This window comes from Ochotona curzoniae, unplaced genomic scaffold, assembly GCF_017591425.1.
Source record: "Ochotona curzoniae isolate NIBS_2020 unplaced genomic scaffold, NIBS_Ocur_1.0 contig_4514, whole genome shotgun sequence".
NCBI lineage: Eukaryota > Metazoa > Chordata > Mammalia > Lagomorpha > Ochotonidae > Ochotona > Ochotona curzoniae.
In genome coordinates, this window is record NW_024466312.1 from 8,504,548 (window position 1) to 8,526,705 (window position 22,158).

At 39.1% G+C, this 22,158-nt stretch overlaps 1 long non-coding RNA gene across 1 annotated transcript in view; it reads left to right on the plus strand.

The window, feature by feature from the left end:
* The window catches only part of LOC121160616, a 66,094-nt gene that overhangs the window by 39,082 nt on the left and 4,854 nt on the right, over nucleotides 1-22,158 (plus strand). The gene's annotated exons all lie outside the window — the stretch shown is intronic.

Genomic DNA, 22,158 nt, shown 5'->3' on the forward strand with positions numbered 1-22,158 from the left:
GGCTAGGCCAGGCTACAGCACCCACTGGCAAAAGCTGAGGTAAGGTAGGCCCTGTCAGACTGGCCACAGCACCCAACCAGTACATATGAGACCAAGGGAGGAAAAAGGGCAAAGCTGGTACTCAGGCAGCATGGGGCTCCCATGCTGGATCACCATTCTCACCTGAGAGCGTGAGTTTGTATGAGGGTAAATCAGACCAGACAGAGCTACAACACTTGTCAGCCTCATGTGAGCTGGACCAGTGAAAAGCCAGGCTGGGTTGACTGTTCCTACTAGTGCAAGCATAAGTCAGAGCGGGTGTGGGTTGGTTGGGCTCATCAGTTGGCAGATGCTGGCATGAGGAGCTCATTCTGTCAAGCCAAACTTCAGAATCACCTAGAGAGTGCATGATCCAGGAGTAGGAATGGGCGCAGTAAGGAAACAGTGGGCACTTCTCTGTTGGGTTGCCACTCCATCTGGTGAGTATGAGAACCCAGCACTGGGGCAAGCATTGCTAGACAGAGCAGCACCTGCCAGCATGTATGTGGACTAGATAACGGGGCTGCTTGGACTGAACTAAGTTTCAGTGCCCACTGACGTGTCTGAGAGCTGAATGGGATGTGGAACAGGCAAAATCAGTCTGCATACATACTAGCAATCATGGAAACCAGGGCAGGGGGCAGGCCTAATGCAGATTTTGTGGGTTGCTCCAACTAGGCTGCAGGTCCCACTGGTTTGCATGAGGGCCAAGGTTGTGATGTGTAGGATTGGGTTTTGTGGAAGACGGGACTGGAAACAGAACTGACCCAGCAATTGGAACCACCAGTATATGCATAGGCTGATTGGGGCAACAGTCAGTGAGTGCCGGACCCTGTATTGGGAGGCACACACAAGAATCTGGGCTGGGATCACCTCAGATAAAGTTTCTTTAGGGATCCTCCCAATAGAACTGGTAGACTCAAAACCCCACCCATTGCAGGTTCCATGGTCTGACCATGAAGTGCATGTATCAAAGCTGAGCCTCCTCGGTGGCTTAAACAGAGCAGTTGACAGCATATCCAGTTGCACATAGAGAATATGGCAGTACATTGGAACCTTCAAATTGATCAACTAGCCCACTCAAGTGTTGGCAGTGAAAATCTGGACAAGTGGAGACACTAAGGTGAATCATGTCAGCCAGTGGATTCTGAAGAGATTTCATCATGCTTGAGATGGTGAGATTGGCAGCAATTCAGAACATGGGAACTATCAAAACCACTGAGCAGTGCTCTCAGAGCATGCCCCACATCGGGAACCCCGGGATGGTTGGGAGGCTGGTTAGGGCTTCTCCCTTTATCTCCCTCCTTCCCCAGATACAGGAAGGAAAAAGGAGAATGTGGAAATAACGGTCTTGTCCACTTTCCTGTAGCTCTTGACAATTCTGAGTCCTAATCAACTATGTAAAGATCATCAAAAAAATTAAATTTTTTAAAAATTACATATATGAAATACATGAAATCTGTATCCTTTAATGTATATAAATTTTAAAAACTAAAAAAGAGAAATGCAAAAAAAATTAAGTGTGCATATCATGTTGCCCTTATCTCTTGCTTTGGTTTCTGTGTGTGTTTCTTGCCTACGGTTTTGTCTGTGGGAAGGCAAGGAATACTTAGTGGAGAATATTTAGTGCTGGCAATCTTGAGCCCTAGACCAGGATGAGGAAGCAAAGAGAACAATGAACAGCAATTGCACAAATCCCCCAAATGCTTTACAGCACACTTCATACAGTTAGTTGCCTATTGAGGAGCCTCAACCAACAATTATTGAGCACTTACTATTTACCTAACCACTGCTTCAACATAAGTAAAACATGGAAGTAGTTTCAATCAAGTAATATTTCCATCTCTCAAAGAGTTCAGGATCTAGTTTAAGACACATATGTGAGTTGAACAGGAGGGAAAGCAGGCTTTCTGTTAGTAATAGAAACCCAAGCCTGGGACCTCGGCTTTGTAGTTTTTGGAAGCTGATTTGAGTAGCATCAACAGTGGGTTACTCTCTCAGAAGTCTGAAGAATGATTATGCCAAGCTTCGTGTCTGTAATTTCTCTTTCCTATGTTTTATTGCTTTCAAACTCTCTTCTGACAGTCACATAACTTCTTTAGGTATTAAATACAAAAGATCGAGTTGTCATGTGAGCAAAGTTTGATAAGCTGTGGGATTATTTTATTTTATTTTTCGAAGTTTATTTGCAAGGCAGAATTACAGAGAGTGAAAAGGAGGCAGAGAATTAGGTTTCCTGTGCTGGTTCACACCCCAAATGACCACAATGGGCAGGGATAGCCAGTTCTTATTCAGGCAGCTGGAACTCTGTTCTAGTCTCTGAACACTTGGAATTGCTTGTTGGGAATGAGACAGGCATTCTGGAGTCCCTTCATCACCGTGTGAGCTTGAGTCTGCTCTGAAACTCTAGGACTGCATCTGAAAGTTGCAAATAAACACAATTAGCAATACAGCTGTGAGATGGTTAAATTATTTAATCTAGCACACATCTGGCATATACCAGGTCCTTGATACATGGAATACCTATATCAACAATGTTGTTGATGCTGTTTCTGGCTTTGTTCCCTCATCTTCAAGTTCTTGAGGACACCTCACTTTAGCCTTCTGTTATTATCACAAGCCTACTATAGTACTTAGAGCTATTTTTACAGCCAGATTCCACAGCCTAGATACCTTTCACAACAGAAAATAATTTTATTAAAATTATGAAAGCCAGAAAGTCTAGGACCAGGTATTACACAAAGTTTGGTTTCAGAGGCAGCCTCTTTACTATCTTCTCATCGTGTCCTCAAGTGCCCTTTCCTCTGTGGGTACACAGTCAGGAGAGGGATAGGAAAATAACCTATCTGATGAATGTCTGACTTAAGCCAGCATGTGGCTAAAATGTCAACACACTATTTTGGAGAAACACATTCAGTCCGTAACAGCAGGTTCTCAATGAAGCCTAGGTCCCTCACTTCCTCAAACTTTGAACTCATGTCTATGCAACATTTCTTCCAAGACCTTGAAACTGCAGAAATTATCTGAAGGAAAAGAAAAGCATTAGCTAAACTATTGATTGGCATTAATGAGCAACCTCAGGCAATCAGTCTCTAAAATGGGAGTCCGCTGAACAAGTAGGAGCCGAGGAAAGAAATGAGCCTATATGAAAGCAACATGGGGTTTTTATGACAGTTTTAGAATGATATTTCATAAGATTACTTGATTTTCTGAAAATGGAAGCGTCCAGTCTTTGTGGAGAGTAATTACACCCCAGAGTTTTTAACCAAAGATGACTCTTCTTTTACCTGTCAGTGTATCCCGGGTTAGGCACTCATTTTTTCAAGCCACGATTCTCCTGTTTCATTAATGTCCTTAGCAATGAGCACATCAGCATCATCTTCCCTGCATTCCCACAGCTTTGTCTTCGGGAAACCCACAGGCATTGCAGAAACATTATCTCCTTTGTTCTTATCATTTTTGTTTCAGTGAAGCAGAGGGAAGAAATAATTATCAGGCAAATCCATAGCAGAATGTAGCATGTTTCATCTGTAAAACAAAGGGGCTTTAAAAAACAAAAAAGTGACAAAAATGGTCAACCTGAAATAGCTGATGAATCCAAATGACTTGTCTGGCACTTTGTGTTATGAGCTAGACAGAGACCCTCAGAACAAAGCCTGAGCGTCCTGATCATTGTCAGTTGAACACATTGTTTTGTTGTTTTGTTGAAGATCTATTTATTACTTTTATTGTAAAGGCAGAGAGAAAGAAGGAGAGATAAAACGGTCTTCCATCTCCTGGTTCACTCCCCAAATGGCCACAATGGCCAGAGCTGAGCTAATCCAAAGGCAGGAAGCAGGGTCCCAAGGATGTGAGCCGTCCTCTTCTGCTTTCCCAAGCCACTGGCAGGAAACTGGATGGGAAGTAGAGCAGCTGGGACATGAACTGGTACCCACCATATGGGATCCCAACACTTGCAAAGGGGAGGATTAGCCAATTATCCAAGTGGGCCCCATTATTTTGTTTTTAACCTTACCTACCACCATCCCTGTTTCTTTAAAAATCCCTCTTGCTTACTTGTTAGAAGGAAAGAGTATGTTTTGGATCAAGAGCTGTGTCTTTCTCCAAGATTCTGACTCCTTGAAATAGTCTTTCCTCTAAAAAAGAAGCAAAATAAGAAGAGGAGGAGGAGATGGGTGAAATGCAAATGATGCTGTCGGGGCGTTACAAAGTGTTGTGACCACTTTCTGATCTAGTTATTCTGTACATCATACACAAATTGTTTTAAATGAAGAGTTGACCGTTTTTACCATGAGGGGTTAAAAAAATACTCTTATAGAGCTACTAAAAATCTATTGTTGTTTTCAAAACACATTTATAAGTCATATTTTGTTTCACTTTTGTTTCGAGTAGAAACATGGAGGGAATCACAAGGACTGTTCTATTTAGTAATGGTTCTAACATTAGAAATGTTGAGGGAGAAAAACGTGGCACCATCACAGCCAAAAACAAAAACAAATAATGGAAAATATCAGGGTTAAATGCTATATTGAAATAAAAATTTTAAAACCAATCAGATGATCTTGGAAGACACTCTGCAAGGCTGACCTATCACAAGGAAGGAATGCATGAATACTAAAGAGACAGAAAACTGAATATTTAAATTTGAAGCATGCTGGCTGGGGAGCATCATTTAAAGCTGTTGTTCATGTTTTTGAAAACTAAAAGCAAGTTGTAAAGAAAAAGTGTTTAACCTAAGACACCATGTTGAACAGTCTCACAGCTGTGGGACTGTGTTGAAATGAAATGAGGAAACTAGACATCTAGGCCCCAAAAATCAAGTCTCCCCTGTGACTTTGCACAAATTGACCTTCCAGGCCTGAGTTTCCTCACTCATCAAATAGAGACACTACCATCCGCAGGAATTCTGAACATAAAATGAAAGTGACAGCTGGACATACATATCAGCTGTAATGTTTTAAAGCCATCCGTGGTAATTGTCAGCATGTTTTGGCTATTAGCCCTGGTTTGGGGTAAAGCTGTGGCACTTGTTTTTCTTCTCACTGGCAACATTTGATGGCCCGATGGCTATTTTAGCTGTGCACATAGGTTTGCTAATAAGAAGGTTTATACCTCCTATTTTTGAAAGCCACTGCCTATAGACTCTGTAAACCACACAGTGTTGCTACGGTCCTTTTCAGAGAAAATCAGCTAAAACTGCCAAATGGCCCTTGTTGCCTGGCCAGAGGCTTGGAGCCTGAGCCAGAAGTAGCAGGTGCCTCTTCAAGCAGTGGTTGGCTGTTCCAATCCAATCCCTCCTCTCTTACAGAGACAAAAGGTAGAAGGCGGAGAACATTAGACACACCTTGACAGATCCCAGCAGACTCGACTGTTGGGTTGCAGTGCAGACCTAGCTCAGATCCTCAAACCACCAGTTCTCACATGAACTGTGTCAGTCCTAACAGAGCAACACCTTTTAAGATTCACTTGCAAAATGACCATTTTTCTGATTTGCACCAAGAATCCTTATTGCCAGCCGTACCCTCAGAGAGACGACAGAATGGCTACATGTTAGAAAGGAGAGTTAGATTTTTTCATAATCCTCATTGTCTTAAATTTCTCTGACTTGTGTTTTTATATCCTTGGAGAGATAAAACAAAGTGTGAAACAAATTACAAAGTAAAGAAGTAAAGCAAAGTGCAGTAGCAACCATGTAAGTAAAACATCACCTCTGTGATCAGTAAATGTGTAACAGACTAATTAATGTTACAACAAAAAAATAAGACAAAAATTTACTCTTTTCCTGGACCTTATCTATTACTTGGGAAACAATCAATGAATTACTGTGTAAAATGATGGACTTCCTTTTTAAATATTTTTATCTTAATTTTAATTAGTATTTAAAAGATTAGGTACAATTCTGGGACCCCAGTGATGTTTGCCTCTGCTTCCCTTCCCTCTCAGCCTCCCTCTCCTTTCTTTGTATTCATTTTTGAGATACCATGCTCCAGACTTATACCAAAATAAAAGCTCCACCATTTCACTGAATAAAAAGTTTAACAAGCACAGAGCAACAAGACTTTAGCTTAGTTGAAACACAAGCTATCATTTCACCCATTTATGGGAAGATAGAAAGTAATCATATATCATTAAAATAGAGTAGCATAGCATCTTTAGCAATGGCTTTCACAAAGTCATGAAAGTTTTACAAAATTATACTTAAAGCAATACTGATATGCTAAGACATTTCTTTTTTGTTGCTAATTTATTTGTTTGTTTTAAATATTTAATCCCTACATAAAGGAGAGAAGATATAGTATCTGTCCTTCTGGGTCTACATTATTTTCATCAATATAGTTGTCTCTTTTTGAGTCCATTTTTCTTCAAATAGTGGCATGTCATTCTTTTTCTTAGCTGAATAATAGTCATATTACTATATATATACTACATTTTATGTATATATATACTATAATTTATATAACAGTACATTTTTTATCTATTCATCTGGTGACTGAAAACTTGGTTGATTCCAAATTTTGACTATTTTGTGAATAATACTGCTATAAACACTGTAGTTACAGGTATATATTTGATTCATATGTTCAATTTCTCTTGATATATATCCAGTAGTGAGACTGCTGGAATTTTAAAGCTAGGAGCAGTGGTATAGAGCATATGTAAGTGGAGAATTTTCTTAGATTTTTGGTTTAATCAGCAATATTTTGTACACAAATTTCATTGTAGTACTAAAGGATGCATAAATAAATGCATAATAAACTCCTAATTTGACCATGGCAATAAATAAAATACAAGCATCCACTCTTTTCCTATTGTTTGGGACCTTCCCTAGTACAACCGTCCAGTAACTGTTCAGCATTTCAAAATGAGCCTTCAAACACTTGGATTGGTTGGGGCAGTTGCATCACCCTACAGGTACCCAAGGACACATAGTTCCTCCGCCTTAAACTCGCTAGCGATTAGAGGGGCGTTTGGGGAAACCTTTATTTGTGATTTGCAGGCTACACCTTTGCTCCATTCAATTGAATGAATCCTAGACAGTATCCAAGTAATTGCCACGTTGCCTTAGACCACCTACTTTGTCCTGTGTTGCTAAGGAGACTAACTTTCCACCGCCGTAATGTTCAGTGAATCCTTCCAAATTACTCCGTTAAAGCCCCAAAAATGTTACTAATACGTTATTTGGAATCACGTTGCCATTTAAACTCTATGTGAGTTGATTCCTGATTGTTATCTCCCATCCTGTGGAAAATCCAATCATCTTACGGGGAAGAGGAGCATCTCTCGGAGTTTCTATCACTCTTTCATCATCTCTGGCTCCAGTTTCTAACTTGCACTCAATACTGTTTTTGTATTTCACATCTTGGGAAAGTGCCTTTGTCCTTCTCTTGGTTCTTCTATTGACCACATTCATCCTTCTCACTAACATTTGCTGGAGAGGAGGAGACACAGTGACACAAAATTTTCAACGAATATAAAATTAGCCTAGCTAATTCTTTGTTGCTATAAATTACAGATCAAAATTTTGACAGATAAACTCAGTGACTCCTACATTTCCTCTGACCCCATTTTAGTCTTCTCTCCCCTCACCCCGACTCTGTTCACTCTCTCCTTACCCCATAGTTCTATTCACTTTTTACTTTAAAAAAAAATAAAAGTTCAGTTGGAGCCCAACACGGTAGCCTAGTGGCTAAAGTCCTCACTTTGCATGCCTTGGGATCCCATTTGGGCACTGGTTCTAATCCAAGTGGCCCCGCGTCCCATCCAGTTTCCTGCTTGTGGCATAGGAAAGCAGTTGAGGACAGCCCAAAGCCTTGGGACCCCACACCTGCTTGGGAGAGTTGGAAGAAGCTCCTGGCTCCTGGCTTCAGATCAGTGCAGCTCCAGTCATTACAACAGCTTGGGGAGTGAATCAATGGATGGAAGATCTTTTTGTCTCTCTGTTCTCTGTATTTTAATTTTTTATTTGGCATAATATGATACAAGGGCAATGTCCAAGCTAGGTTTGGTGTACGAAGAAGAATCCTTAGTGAACAAATGGCTCAGTGATAACCAAAATCTTCCCCGCCATCATGGTCAGGAGTCCACGCAGCTCAGTGTGAAATGGAAAACACTAAGAGTAATTGCAGTTGTTCTTCACAGTTGGTAAACATTTGGCATTATTTGTGGGCCAAGCTGTCATATAGAGAAGCTAGAAAAACAAAACCTGCAAACATGCTTAGATTTCACTATCTCAAAGAATCGAGTTTGTCTATAATGTGTACATGAGTGTATGTGTGCACACGCTTACGTGTGTTTGGGTGAGCACATGGGTTAAATAATTTTGCACTTGGACACAAGAAGGACTAGGTGACCACACCCTGATAAGAAACTGTTAAACTTAAATGTCCACATCCACACGGATGGCAGTGTATCCGAGTGCCACTGCTCTCCGACAAGAGCCACTGCAGTGTTACTTCAGTCTCATTAGTTCTGCCTTGAAGAAACAGGCTTACAAGAGAGGAAATCCTGGACGAGGATGAATCCCAGGTTTGTGGAATATTTCTCCAACAATGGATAAAGTTGAACAGGCTTTCTTTCGAGAAAAACCAAATCTGAGCCCAGGGAAGAAGAAAAGAATTAGGAACAGTAGTGGACAAACAGCCAACTTTGGATTGGTAGAAACAGGTTCTCTCACATATTCTCTCTGTATTTATTTTCATTTATTGGGAACGTTACCCTGCAATGGCATTTGAGTAACCCATAGCACCATCTGTACCTAAGGTGGTGTGAGCAGCCAAAGGCAAGTCAGTGAAAAGAAGTGGGTTCTGTTCCATATTCCTCTGCTGGGTCTAAGGAATACCTTCTAAGGAATGCTACCAAGGATTCAAAGTCATGAAACAGTTGACAGGACAGTAGCCCCTGAAGCGTCAGGAAGTGAAACAAGGCATCGGATTGGATATGCAGCTTTCAGGAGGTGACACAAAGGAGAAAAAGGGTCCATGAACTCCACCTCCCAACGGGTAGCAAGGGAGGTGATCACCGGGGGAAGCTGAAGCTTCCTTATGCCTACTGGAAGAGATGCACTAGAATGTCCACTGGAGAAAAATGCTATTGTATTACAAGAATGTTGAACAAAATGAATTCTTTCCCTAATGCTTAACTGCGTAAACATCTAATTCAAATGAGAGCTATGGGAGTTCTTTGAGAGAAGCAAGTCTGGAATTCACCTTTTCAAGGTATTTCACAAGTACATGTCAACTACGACTTGCAATGGCATTCATATCACAGCAGTCAAGTGTTTCCCAGTTTCAAAAGCACTAAAATTGATGAAAATGTATCGACTTAGAAAGGCATGACTCTGGTAAAAGTGGAATTAATATTGCATACATAGCTTAGCAGATACTTCCTCTGTAACTTGTAACGTGCTGTTCTTTTCTTAAGTCCATGTGGGAGTGGATATGCAACATATAATCCATATGATCCACCCCCTTGGAGGCTTTAGACAGAACTGTTAACAATTTGCTTTTCCACAGTAAATTCATGCCTTCAGTCAAAACTGGTTCTAACTTTTCTGAAAAGGAAAAAAAAATCATAATCTTTTGTTGAAAGTGACATTATTAAGCTATAATTATGTTCTGGTACAGAGGGGAGAATGATGAAGCATTTTGTAAAGAATGTGCAGCAGCACAGTAATTCACCAAGCCGACCAAGGGGATAAGTTTGTCCAAGACTTAGCGAGATACTGTGATGGTTAATTTTACACGTCAGTTTGGAAGTCCATGGGGTTCAGATATTTTCCCCAACACTGTTCCATATGTTTCTATGAAAGTATTTTAGATGAGATTAACATTTTCATGCGATACTTACAATGTGAGTGAGCCTCATGCAATTAGGAGAAGGTTTGTGATAAAAACTGAGAATTCAGAAGGAGGAAAGTCCTATCGTGCAAACTATGGACTTGACCATCTCCACAATCAATCACATGAGCCAGTTCGTTAGATATCTGCTGTGAACAAACTCAGAAAGACACATAGTTTTCTTTCTTTTTTCTTTCTCTTTCTTTTTCTTTCTTTTTCTGCTTTCCTTCCGTCCTTTCCTTTTTTCCTTCCTTCCTTCTTCTTACTGTCTCCTTCTCTTTTTTCTTTTTTCTTCTCTTTCTCCTCATTCTATTTATCTGGAAAACAAACTGAACCAAGCTTAAGTTTCTAATAAAATCACATTTTCACTTTTTATTTCATAAAGAAAAATAACACTGTGACTTTTTTTGCAATACCATCCCACCTTGTCTTAAAATTTTTCTCTTGAAATAAGATAAAATTCTGCACTCATTCAGTAAGCCACAAGCTCAGAAGATATGCCTTAATCAATCCTGCCATGGTACTGGTGTTCCAGAATTTTGATGATTTGATTCACCATTCAAAAATGGACAGTCCACCTGTGGTTACAGCTCTGCTTTAGATGTTCATTTCCCACACTGGACTATATGAATTCAAATTCCAGTTCCAACCTTCCCTGGAGACATCAGGACATGGCTCAAGTAATTGATCCCTGACACCTTTGTGCAAAACGAAGATGGAGTTACCAGCTTCTGGTTTTAATCTAGTCCAGCCAGACTTATGAAGACTCTTGGGGAATGAATCTATGGAATCAGTGAATTAGAATGATATCTCTCTCTCTCTCTCTCTCTCTCTCTCTCTCTCTCTCTTTCTCTGTCTCTCTCTCTTCCCCCCTCCCTCCCTCTCTCTTCCTCTTTTTATCACCTCTTTGTTTCCATCAAGTTTTACCAATTAATTAAATTGCAAACACTGAGCATACAGTAAGAATAGCCCCTCTGATGCAGGAAGCCAGGGACGACCTGACCTCAAAAAGAACAGAGACACAAAGTGGATGATGTGAAAAAAGCGGTGTGCATGGTGTAAGCCAGGAAAGAGAAGGAAAGCAGAGTGGATTCCACAGCATGTGTGACAGCACAAACCCATCAGGGTCGCTGTAGTGCTTGTGAATCACAGAACTCTGAAAGCAGCACAGTGAGACCACAATAGTGGAAGACAGATCTCTTACCTTCAGAACTCTCCATCCACATGAAAACCCCTTCTGGTTCAGCTTAAAAGCCAGACGCATTTGAAGAAATGTCACCAAACTATTAATGATTGAGCTTTCTACTGTATAAAAATTTCAAAAAAACAACTAGATTTATTTTTTGTATAGTGCCTTCCACAAAGACTAGATTTTATAATATAAACTAACTTAAGTGTTATTTTTCCCAAAAGTATTGCTCTCTAAGTCCTTTCCCTAATATATTTCTAGTATTACATCAATGTAATACTAGTCAAATCTCTTCTCTTTATATTAATAGTCATCTCAATTCCTCATTGAAATAGATGGAATAGCTAAATTCTCTTAGAAAATTTTAAATATATATTTCAAATATTAAATAAACATGTAGTTCAAATCATGAGTGTTTATTTATGCATTAAACATTTATAATATTTGCTTTTATGTCATAAGAATGGTGAAAAACCAAGAGAAGAAAAAAATGGGTTTTTGAATTTTTTCCATATTCTAGTAGATGGTGTTACTTAGACTGTACTTGGAACACCCTTGCCACAGAGAGTCCCTCCTCACTTTCCAGCTGTCTGTGCTTGGGTCTGACATTAATCTACTGGAAATATGAAAGTGATAACCTTATTTTAGCTTGCTAAGTGCAAGTCAATTCAATGTGGCCTGAGCTATCACTATAAAAAATTGTGGCAGAATTCCTTCATAATAGTGGTATCATAACCATCCCTGACTCTTCTCTCTGCTGTGTATCTGGGTAAAGTGCTTTTCTAAAGCCCTCAGAAAGACACTTCAGCGCTTCCTTGAAACATAGTTCTACATCCCTCTGTTCAGAATGCTTATCTTGGCTGCTTTTTTAAAATGTCAAGCTATGTTCTACTTTTGTGGATTTATTTTGTATCCATTCTGTCTCCCACAAAACAAATTGAAGCTTCCAAGGGCAGGGACAGCATCTTCTGTTCCTCTCATCCGTTTCCACGCAGTGGACAACGCTCAGAGTCATGTTTACTCACTTCTTCAGGGGAGAATAATTCATGATCTCACTCTGGTCAGGGAAAGCAAAATAATTTTAATGGTGTCAAACAAATCACGGTGGCCTTTATTCATAATTCATTCTCTTGAAAGGCCAGCTTGTTGCAAATATATGCCATGGACCAGTTGAACAATAAAATGAACAAGGGTTCATGACACAGTGTTCCACAAGTCCATCAACCAATTTTTGAGTTGTCTGCTGTGGTAGAAAAGGACTCCGAACTTCACAGAGCTCTTTAGAATGCAGAGAAGAGCAGAGCAAACCCTCAATGCTTACCAACAAGGCGACCTCACTAACTTCACAGAAGGTCAGAACCTCTGAGACAAGAATAATGAAGTTCTAAAAATATGCTATTGGGCCACAGATTCACATTTAAGACATTCAGAACATCACCAATACCAAAGCACACAGCACAACAGGATATTATAATAATCACTGTTAGTTATTGCTTCAACAAACTCTTGACCTACTTACTGTAAAAGCTGAGTTATTTACTGGGAAGTTACACTGTGAGGACTGTAAAATTCACTATCAACAGAAGCACAGAATCTCAGAACTGAGAGATCTTGCTGCCCACACTGTGTTTATTTCAAGTCCTTGGAGTGTACAGATGAAAATGTTGAAATTAAATGATTTTTCCCAACACTACAAATTAATTTATTTTACATTTGGCCTTTTCTTGGGGGGGGGGTGTTTTTTTTGTTTTGTTTTGTTTCTTTTTTTTTCACAGAATATCAGTGTTAATTTGCTTGGGAGGTAAGAAAGCAAGAATAAGATGAGGGAAATTATATTGATGTTTCTATTCAAATACAGATATAAACTTTATTTAAATTTTGTTTTTTATGAAAAAGGGATTATATTTGCAATTAATATACATCACTAACAAGTTACAGGTTTGTTTTAAAAGTAGCCTCAACAGACATCTCTGTAACAGACACATAGCATCATTTCAGAATTGTTGTTAGTTGAATATATGATCATTGGTATGATGTATATGCAAATGTATTTTATTTTATTTCAGCATGGGCACATACTGAGCATGTTGCTCAGTATTTTTTAACCTAACAATAAATCACGAATGTCTTCCGGTAGCAACAAGTCATAGATCAGCTTCTTTCTTTTCAAAAGCAATATCTTATGCCACGTTAGGTATGCACCTGCTATTTGTTCTGTACAGGGAAACATAGGCCAATTCCAATTAGTTTGTCTTAGAGAAAATGCTGCCTTAAACATCTGAGCATCAATCATATTTCTTTGTGTCAGATATCTAAAAGTGAGATCACTGTGACTTACACTTGATCATATAAACAGGACTTATAAAACTGCTTGGCTAAAGGGCTCTTTGCTTCATTTTCATCATCTAGCTTGAAAATTTACATAAGGAATGAAAAATGAGTACATGTCAATCTATCATGAATCACAGTGCAAGTATTTGGGAATGATTTTCATTTTCAAACTCTGACTTAGTAGTGACCTTCAAAATTAAAATATTGTTCCTTTGTGATATAAACAGTTTTACACCACAGACAAAAGGGAAACTGCCAAAGACCCTACGTGGCACTATCAACTGGCTATATCCTTCTTCACTTCTTACTCCTTTCCTGGAATTCATTAGGCATCACTAACATTAAATTTTAAAACCAGGGCCTGGTGCAGTGACCTAGCAGCTAAAGTCCTAGCCTTGAATGCTCCAGGATCCCATATGGGTACCGGTTCTAATCCTGGCGACCCCACTTCCCATCCTGCTCCCTGCTAGTGGCCTACGAAAGCAGTCGAGAACGACCCAAAGCCTTGGGACCCTGCACCCACACGGTTCCTGGTTCCTGGTTCCTGGTTCCTGGCTTCGGATCAGCACACACATAAAAAGGCCATTGCAGTCACTTGGGAGTGAATCATCAGATGGAAGATCTTCCTCTCTGTCTCTCCTCTCTGTATATATCTGACTTTGCAATGAACATAAAATCTTTAAAAACTTTTTTAAACCATCATATGTCCGTGTGTAAGATGCAACCCTGAGATAGTAATGCTCGCAGACTGGCTCTCACCTCTATTCATTGCACTGTAGGGAAACTCACTCAATTAGTACTTTAAGAAGGGCAAAGACTTTAGAATAATGAGATGGAGAAAATTCACATTCTACAAAGCATCTACATGTGTGCACTCAATGTCAGTCACCTGCACTGTTCCTTGCAATCAATCCTAGCAGAGAGAAACTATCCATGTATCTTAAATGCAGATAGCTTACGGAACTGGCAAGTGATAGATCAGAAATGCAAACCCAGATTTTTCAGCTCTGAAATCTGTGTTCTAAAATTTATGTTCTTGGGACTGTCTTTGTGATCAGTCCAGTCCCAGCACACTGCTCACAAGGCAGAGCTGGCCTGTGCATGTAAATGATTTTCCTCGGCCCACAAAGCTAGCAATAGCTGCAATCACTGATGAAATCTCGAATGTACTGAGATGTTGGGCGTAGGGAGCGTCTGCCACCGGCATTCAGTCCCTTGGTATTAAAATCAGCTTCTCTCTCCTTGTGCTGCTGCTAAGTAACTGTGTTCTGCTTTTACTTACAGGGTTGTGTTTCTAGTCTTGACATGGAGCGCATTCATTCTGACTTGGTCCTTTCCCTCTAAAGGACCTGTTCTCTATTGTGTGTATGCCAACCAGAATTAACGTTTTGTAAACCTCTTTGCGCTTTTTCCACAAAATTGAGAAGCTGGAAATGTCTAATGCCAACCTTTAATTTACATGCAGCTGAAAAGACAGGATCACCTACTGGTTAAAGCACTAGTTCAGACAAGCTCGTCCCACATGAGAGAGCCAGAGTGAGTTCTGGATCCAGCTCTTGACTTCAGCTTCCTGCTGGTGAGCAGGAATGACTCATGCCATTGAGTCCCTGCCGTCCACACAGGAGACCTGCACTGAGTTTCCAATTTTGCTTGGCGAAACCATCCCTGCTCTACCCTCAGTGTTTGTTGGCATGTTGGAAATGAACACACAGATGGGAGTCCTATCCCTCTTCCTTCTCCCTCCCTGGACTTTCCTCTCAAATAATAATTTTAATAAAGCATGTTGTCTGCTGGTGTAGTGCAAACGCCAATAGCAATAATTCCCGCTGAGGTGAATAGAGTGTTTCTCATAGAGTTTTTTTTATTATAAATAATCACTAAACAAATAGTAGCATCATCAAAGCTTCTCCCAAGTCTGAGTGTATTTTTAGTCAGCTACTAGAACGAAATTGCAGCAATTTCTTCATTAGATATATAAATTAGGAATTTGTGGATGATAAGAGGGCTCCCTTTTACGTGAACTATTCACACAAATGCACAAAACTGATTGGAAATAGGTTCCATTAGAAATTACACTCAGAGGAATTAAATGTCAGACTCTTCTTCTAGGTAAAGGTGTTATCTTGAAGATTGAGTGTGACTTTTATTTCCTGGTAAAGCGGAGATGAAATTGAAGTAGTAACATTTTGTCTACATATTCAGAAAGGCCAAATAAACACAAATACATTAATAGTTTTGTTTTGGAAATATTTTCTACAACTCGTCTAGGTGGTAAAATCGGTTCTGATTTTTTTATTATTATTTATTTCAACCACAACACTTATTTATCGAACTTTTTTAAAAAGCAAAGCAATAACCTGTGTGGGATTACATAATCGAGCTGTGTGCCTGGTTAACTTTTTTTTTATTAGAGATTTTTAAAGAATTACACAAAGAACTATGGCTTTTGGGATGCTGTTCTCATTGCCTTTCTTTTCACATGGAATGAGCAGAAAGATATTCATGAAAGATTGACTAGGGCCAATTTTCTACGAATAAAAACAACAGTAGCATCACTATGTCAATACCAAACATGGTCATTCTCTCGCCTTAAAAATTGTGAGGAATGGTTGCATTTTAACAAATTCAAAATAACACGGGGTAGATTGCGGGGGGAGGGCGGGAAGGTGCTGTTTGACTTATCAAAGCACGGAGAGAAATCTGATTTCCCGTAAGTTATAATAGAGGAAAAGAGACGTGATACAGCTCCTGTGTAGACCCAGAGCAGCAGGCGGTAGAAGGTAACCAGTGATCTTTTCATAGTGGTCCTTGTGGACTTCTAGTTTCCAGGCAGTTTCAGCTGTCACAGTTGCTTAGAGTTTACTGAGCTGCTTTTAGTCACTCATTCAAATATTCATAAGATGCGAGGACTGCAGTTTGCTGTCTGGTAACAACTTCATTTTTGGCTCACACTCAGCATGTCCTTGCGGGACTGCTGCTTTCAACCCACATTGGGCTTTGTGAAGATGTGTGGCCTTTCAAGGATAATGGAGTTTCCCTGGGAGTAGGCAAAGGAAACGTGTTCCATCTTTTATCTTTGCTTGGCTGGGTGATGAAAATAATTACAGAAGACAGTTATGGATTATCAAAGAGACAAGTAAAATAATCAAACCTATATCAAGCACTGCTTTATGCTACCCAAGAAGGCAGATTCTTTAATAATTTACCTTGTGAGACTATGTATACCCCAGGAAATCCTAAAATGGCCACATACGAGTGCAAATATTTACTCCACAATATTGTTCTTGACTACAGTAATGAAAATATGTGTAGTCTCAGATTACGTGCCTGAAAGAAACTGCTGGACTGTGCCATTTCTCAGTGCAGGTGAATCAGAACGCTTCCTTGTGATCTTCCTTTTATTTGGTGAGAATTCCTAGTGGAACACATCCTTTACAGAAAAAAAAAAAAAAAAGCTCCTTAGTGGGTGGCTAATGTCAATATGTGAATAAGCTGCAGTAATTTTACAAACAAGCAACAGCGTAATATACAAAGTGCAATTCTTTAATTAAACTATGACATCAGCTATACACCATGATTTTATCGCCTAGGTTCTGCAAATAAAAGACTTGTCAGTCAAGACACATTCCTAAAAATAACTGTATGCTTTGACATTAAAACTCTGAGTTATTCTGGCTATAATATGAACCATAGTTAGAGAAGAGGAATAAATTTTTCACCAATCTATTATGCACATTAGGTAATGTTCATTTTGTGAGAATATATCTATGCCCTTTTTTGTTCATCGAACTTGCCAGTCTTTCTTTTAAAAATGGCCACCTTAACATTTGCAGTTCTTCGAGTGAATATCCACACATTCTGATGGCCCTGTGACCATGGCAATGCTCTAAAAATGACCTTGAAAGTAACTTCTGTATTACTTCATTTAGACTGGGGAAAATACAACTTTGTCTGAGGCAGAGCAAATGGAATTTCAATCTTGCAGCCTTTGCCAGATAAAAACCTGGAAAAGACCATTAATCTCATTTGTTTTCATTATAACAACACTCGTTATCAGAACTTTAGTTAAGGAAGTGCCAAAATTTATACGAGCAATTATGTGTTATAAAAAATTAGTTCTAAAATATGATGCTCCTGGTACCATAAACTTGATCGTTGCCAAGCTCTTTCTGTATTGGGATGGAGAGACATCCGTGCAGGAATACTTAACAGAATAAACAATTTTGTGCATAATGCTTGTCAGAAACCATAGTATTAAGATTAATTCTTAGATGAAACACCAACATTTTCATTTGTATGAAATTATGTTTTATCCTTTAAAGAAGTATCTCCTTTTTTCTGATGTTTCTTCTATCTTTATAAGGAGAAAGTATGAGAAAATGTGAATATCCGCCCATTTCTGTTAACCTTGTTAACAGCTTCCTGAATGAAAGCCCTCACTGTCTTACGAAGCAGAAGTATTCTAGCAGAATGAGATACATTAAACAGAGGCGTCAGAAGTCAAGGTTCCATTAAGTCAGAGCATCTCACGCTGATGTCTCTGACCTGTAGTCTATGTGGCAAAATGCCAATCTTCCAGGGGATTTAGATAAAAATTTCCAGCCAGTATTTTAGAAACGTCTTCCTCACTCAAAACAAATATTAGTTACATGCAGAAGAAAATTAATAGAGAGATGGAAATGCTGAGGAATCTGATACATTGAATGCATGTATAAAATTATTAAACTTATAAGTATGTACAAATAATATAGTATTTTTTAAATATTTAAAGCAATTTTTACTTTCTTTTAAAAATGTGTATGGATGGTGGATGTGCCATGTGAACTAAACTTTTTAAAGTCTGACTTACTCATTTGAAAAAGTTACACAGAGAAACGGAGGGGCACAGAGGGAGAAAGAGAGAGAGAATCTTCCAACCTCTGTGGTTGCACCCCTATAGCCACAACATCTGGGGCTGCACCAGGTCAAAACCAGGAGCCAGAAGCCAGGATCTTCTTCTAGGTCTCCCACATGGGTGCAGACATCCAAGTAATTGGACCATCTTTCACTGCTTTTCCCAGTCTGTCGACAGGGCTTTGGATTGAAAGTGGAGCAGTAGGAACATAAATGCACTCGAATGGGACGTCACCATACAGAATACTGGCACCCATATCAAATATCCACTATGACGCAGCACCAGTCTTACCATTTGCACCATTAAAGGAAATTCTTCTTTTCCCATTATAATGAGATACCGCAAGAGAAAATCCTAGAGCTGGGGGAAGGGGAGGAGGGAGTTGAACCTAGCCTTTAAGTCACCATTTAAGCTACGTGAGTGGCAGATTCTCCACTCCTAACCCAGCTTCCTACTAAATGTGCATGCTGCAAAGTAGAAGACAACACCTTCCATGATGCTCGCAGGGAGACCCACATTAAGTTCTGGACTCATAGCTTCAGCCTAGCACAGCCCTGGATGCTGTCAGTTATTAGAAAGTGAACCAGTGGAAGCAAGGTCTCTGTCAGTCTCTCTGCCTATGTCCCTCTGTCTGCCTTTCAAATAAAATGGAAACAAATAAGAAAAGTTTTTAAGAGAAAACCCAACAAGTCCATAATAATGCACTTAATGATTCCAATTATTTATTGAGGATTTGTCTATATCAAGCACTTTACAAATGTCAGCACTTTTTATATTCACATGAATTCAGTGAGGTTAGATTGTATCCATATTAGCAATGAGAAGATTGTGATCCACACATAACATGTGAAGTGGCCCAAATCACACCCCTGGCAAGTGACAAAGTGGAAGTATAAAACCAGTTTCCCTTAATTCAACCCTCACATACCTTTCCACTGCAATACAGATTTTGCAATTACAAGCAATTAATTAGTTAATGAGAAGTTCCCATTCTTGAGTGACTTGCAAAAACTGCTATTTCAGCAACATCATACTGACCAGAGTGAACCTCTGTGAAAGTTAAACCCAAGTAAATTCTAAGAGAAAAATTAAAGAAACAAGTTGAGTGTAACCCCAGCTGCTAGGCCCAATCAGGAGATTGCTAAGAATGGGGGAAAAAGTAGTAAATGTGGAAGGAAAAAACTCTTGAACAAAAAGCAATAAAAATGTCAAGCCTTATCAAAACCCTATCACTAGAAACAATAAGAAGTTTTCATTTAATTTGATGGTGGTTTTGGTAGACATATTACAATTAAAAGACTCCATATAATAATGAATAAAGCTATAAAGCTTTGCACAATAGAAATAAGTTGACTTATGCTGACAAGTTCAAGACTTTGCTTTTCTCATAAGGTTGAAAACTCCCAATCATGGGTACATGACCAATGGCAGAAGGTAAGAAACAAACCGTAAGACATTGACAAAGATCCACCTAGAACCATTGCATTGAACACACCTAAGAGTTAATTTTTTTGAATGTCCATTTAAGCATCAACAATTCTAATCTTTAAGACACTCATTATGTAGGGGAAAAAGCTGCATTTTACACCCTCTAAAGTTCTCCCAATTACTATTTACTGAGTCAGGATTTGGACCAAGAAATATTGGGCTTTAAAGCTCATGCCTTTGCCATAATGCAAATGGCCCATGCCCAACAGGACCAGCTCTCAGAAAGAGAACCTGAGCTACCCATTCCCGGAGCCCCTGTGATAGGTGGTCTCTATTATAGAATAAGCCTGAAGCTGCAACACAAAATGTTTCAATACTCCATAATTTCCCTAAGTTTCAAAACCAACAAAAGGAGAGTGAATAAAAAATGGTCAAAGATCCTCTGCAATCTGCATTTAATGAGATGTAGTGGTGAATGAATGATTAGCTCTAGAGTTTATTTTTGTGGGACAATCAGCTAAATGTGATGTCAGAAATCTATTATTATGTCCACCTTTTTTCATCAATTATGGTAAACTTTCGTCATATTTTACACATTCTTCAAATGCCCGTTATATGAATATTCCATAGTGAGCATCTTACTGAGTGGGGGAAAAGTTGCAGACATTTCCACTAAGAACTGTAACCAGACAAGAGGTTCAATATATTCAAGAAAATTCAATATAGCCGAGGAAACTAACGAGAGCCATTAGACAGGAAAAGAAATTATGGAGGAAGATGAGATTATTCTCTTTAGAGGAACCAAAGGACTCCACCAAGAGATTATTGAAACTCATAAGATAGTTTGGTAAAGCTGCAGGATATAAAATCAACACACAATTATCAATAGCATACATAGACACTAACAGTTCCATGACTGAGAAAGAGCCTATGAAATTAGTCCCATTCACAACAACTGCAAAAATATTTAAATATTTTGCAACAAATTTAATCAAGGATGTGCAGGATCTCAACAATGAAAAGTGCCTGTAAAACAGGGTGTAGCTTGCAACTTCTGTCAACAGGTAGATTTCAAAGTAGTTATCATTAGCTGTGGATGCTTGAACTCAGGTGTCATTTCTGGTCATACGAGATAGTCACACTCTCTCAGTCAGTCTCTCAGTCAGCAAACCATTGCAGGTCCATTTTAGAAATGAATGGAAGCCAGGTTATTATGTGAAAATAGTTTGCGGATACCTTCTGGACCAATCAAGTAAGCACAGGCATCAAAGTTTGCAAATAAGCAGCAGACGCAATCCCAACAACACTGGAGCACTCTTCCAAAATATTTTTGTATGGTCAGCAGTCTGGTTGGCATGAGGAACGGCGGTGCATGGAAAATCCCAAATTCCAGCACTCTGGCCCAAACGTGATACCAGAATATCAGAATCTGGAAATGAACACATTTTACGCATGCCTCAGATACTTTTTCTTTATTTCCCTTTTGATTTGTGCACAGAATGAAGTAATAATTCTAAGTTATATTTTTAATTCAGTATCAAAAATTCTTGCAAACCATATAACATAAAAGTCATAAGTGAAGCATGTGATATGTGTGTACATCTGTGTCTCAAATCATGAGAGACATTTTATTTTAATAGTTTCTCAGATTTTATAAAATTTGTAAATTTTCCATTTGAGAAATGTATTCATGTCCTATTTTAATTTCTTTGTATATGGCTGTATTTTATCTTAAGTGTAGTTTCAGAAATGTTTAAGTCTTAAGGAGCCTCATTTTTGGAAGATTTTTAACCTTATGCTTATAAAAGTAACATTCATGGGCCTGAATAGAGCTTCTAAAAATGTTACTTCATCTTACCTCTCATTGTGTAATATTCATGGAACAGGGTCTCAGAGCAACAGCTCAATAGCTAAATCCTTTTGGCCATCCCATATGGGCACTGGTTCATGCCCTACCTGCTCCACTTCCCATCTAGCTCCCTGCTGGTGGCCTATGAAAGCAGTCTAGGATGGTCCAAACCTTGGGATCCTACACCCATATGGGAAACCCTGAACAAGTTCCTGGCTCCTGGCTTTGCATGAGCTGAGCTCCAACCATTGCAGCCACTTGGGGTGTGAATCAGCAAATGGAAGCTATTTCTCTCTGCATCTCCTTCTCTCTGTAAATCTGACTTTCAGATAAAAATAGATAAATCTTTTTAAAAATTGATATAAACATAGAGAGATAGTCTTCAGTATTCCTGCTTAAATTTTCTTTGTGGGAAATTGAAGCTACAACTTGCAATTCTGGAATAAAAAGTAAGATGGAAAATTTAATAGTGAAAAAACAGAGATCTAAATGGACAAAAGAAAAGTTTATGTCTCAACTTAGGTGCAGTAGCACAAAAGCTAACATACCAATGCCGCGAACTTCACCTACAGTCCTACCCCATATACCTAAAGCCTTTGTTTATCCAATCAGC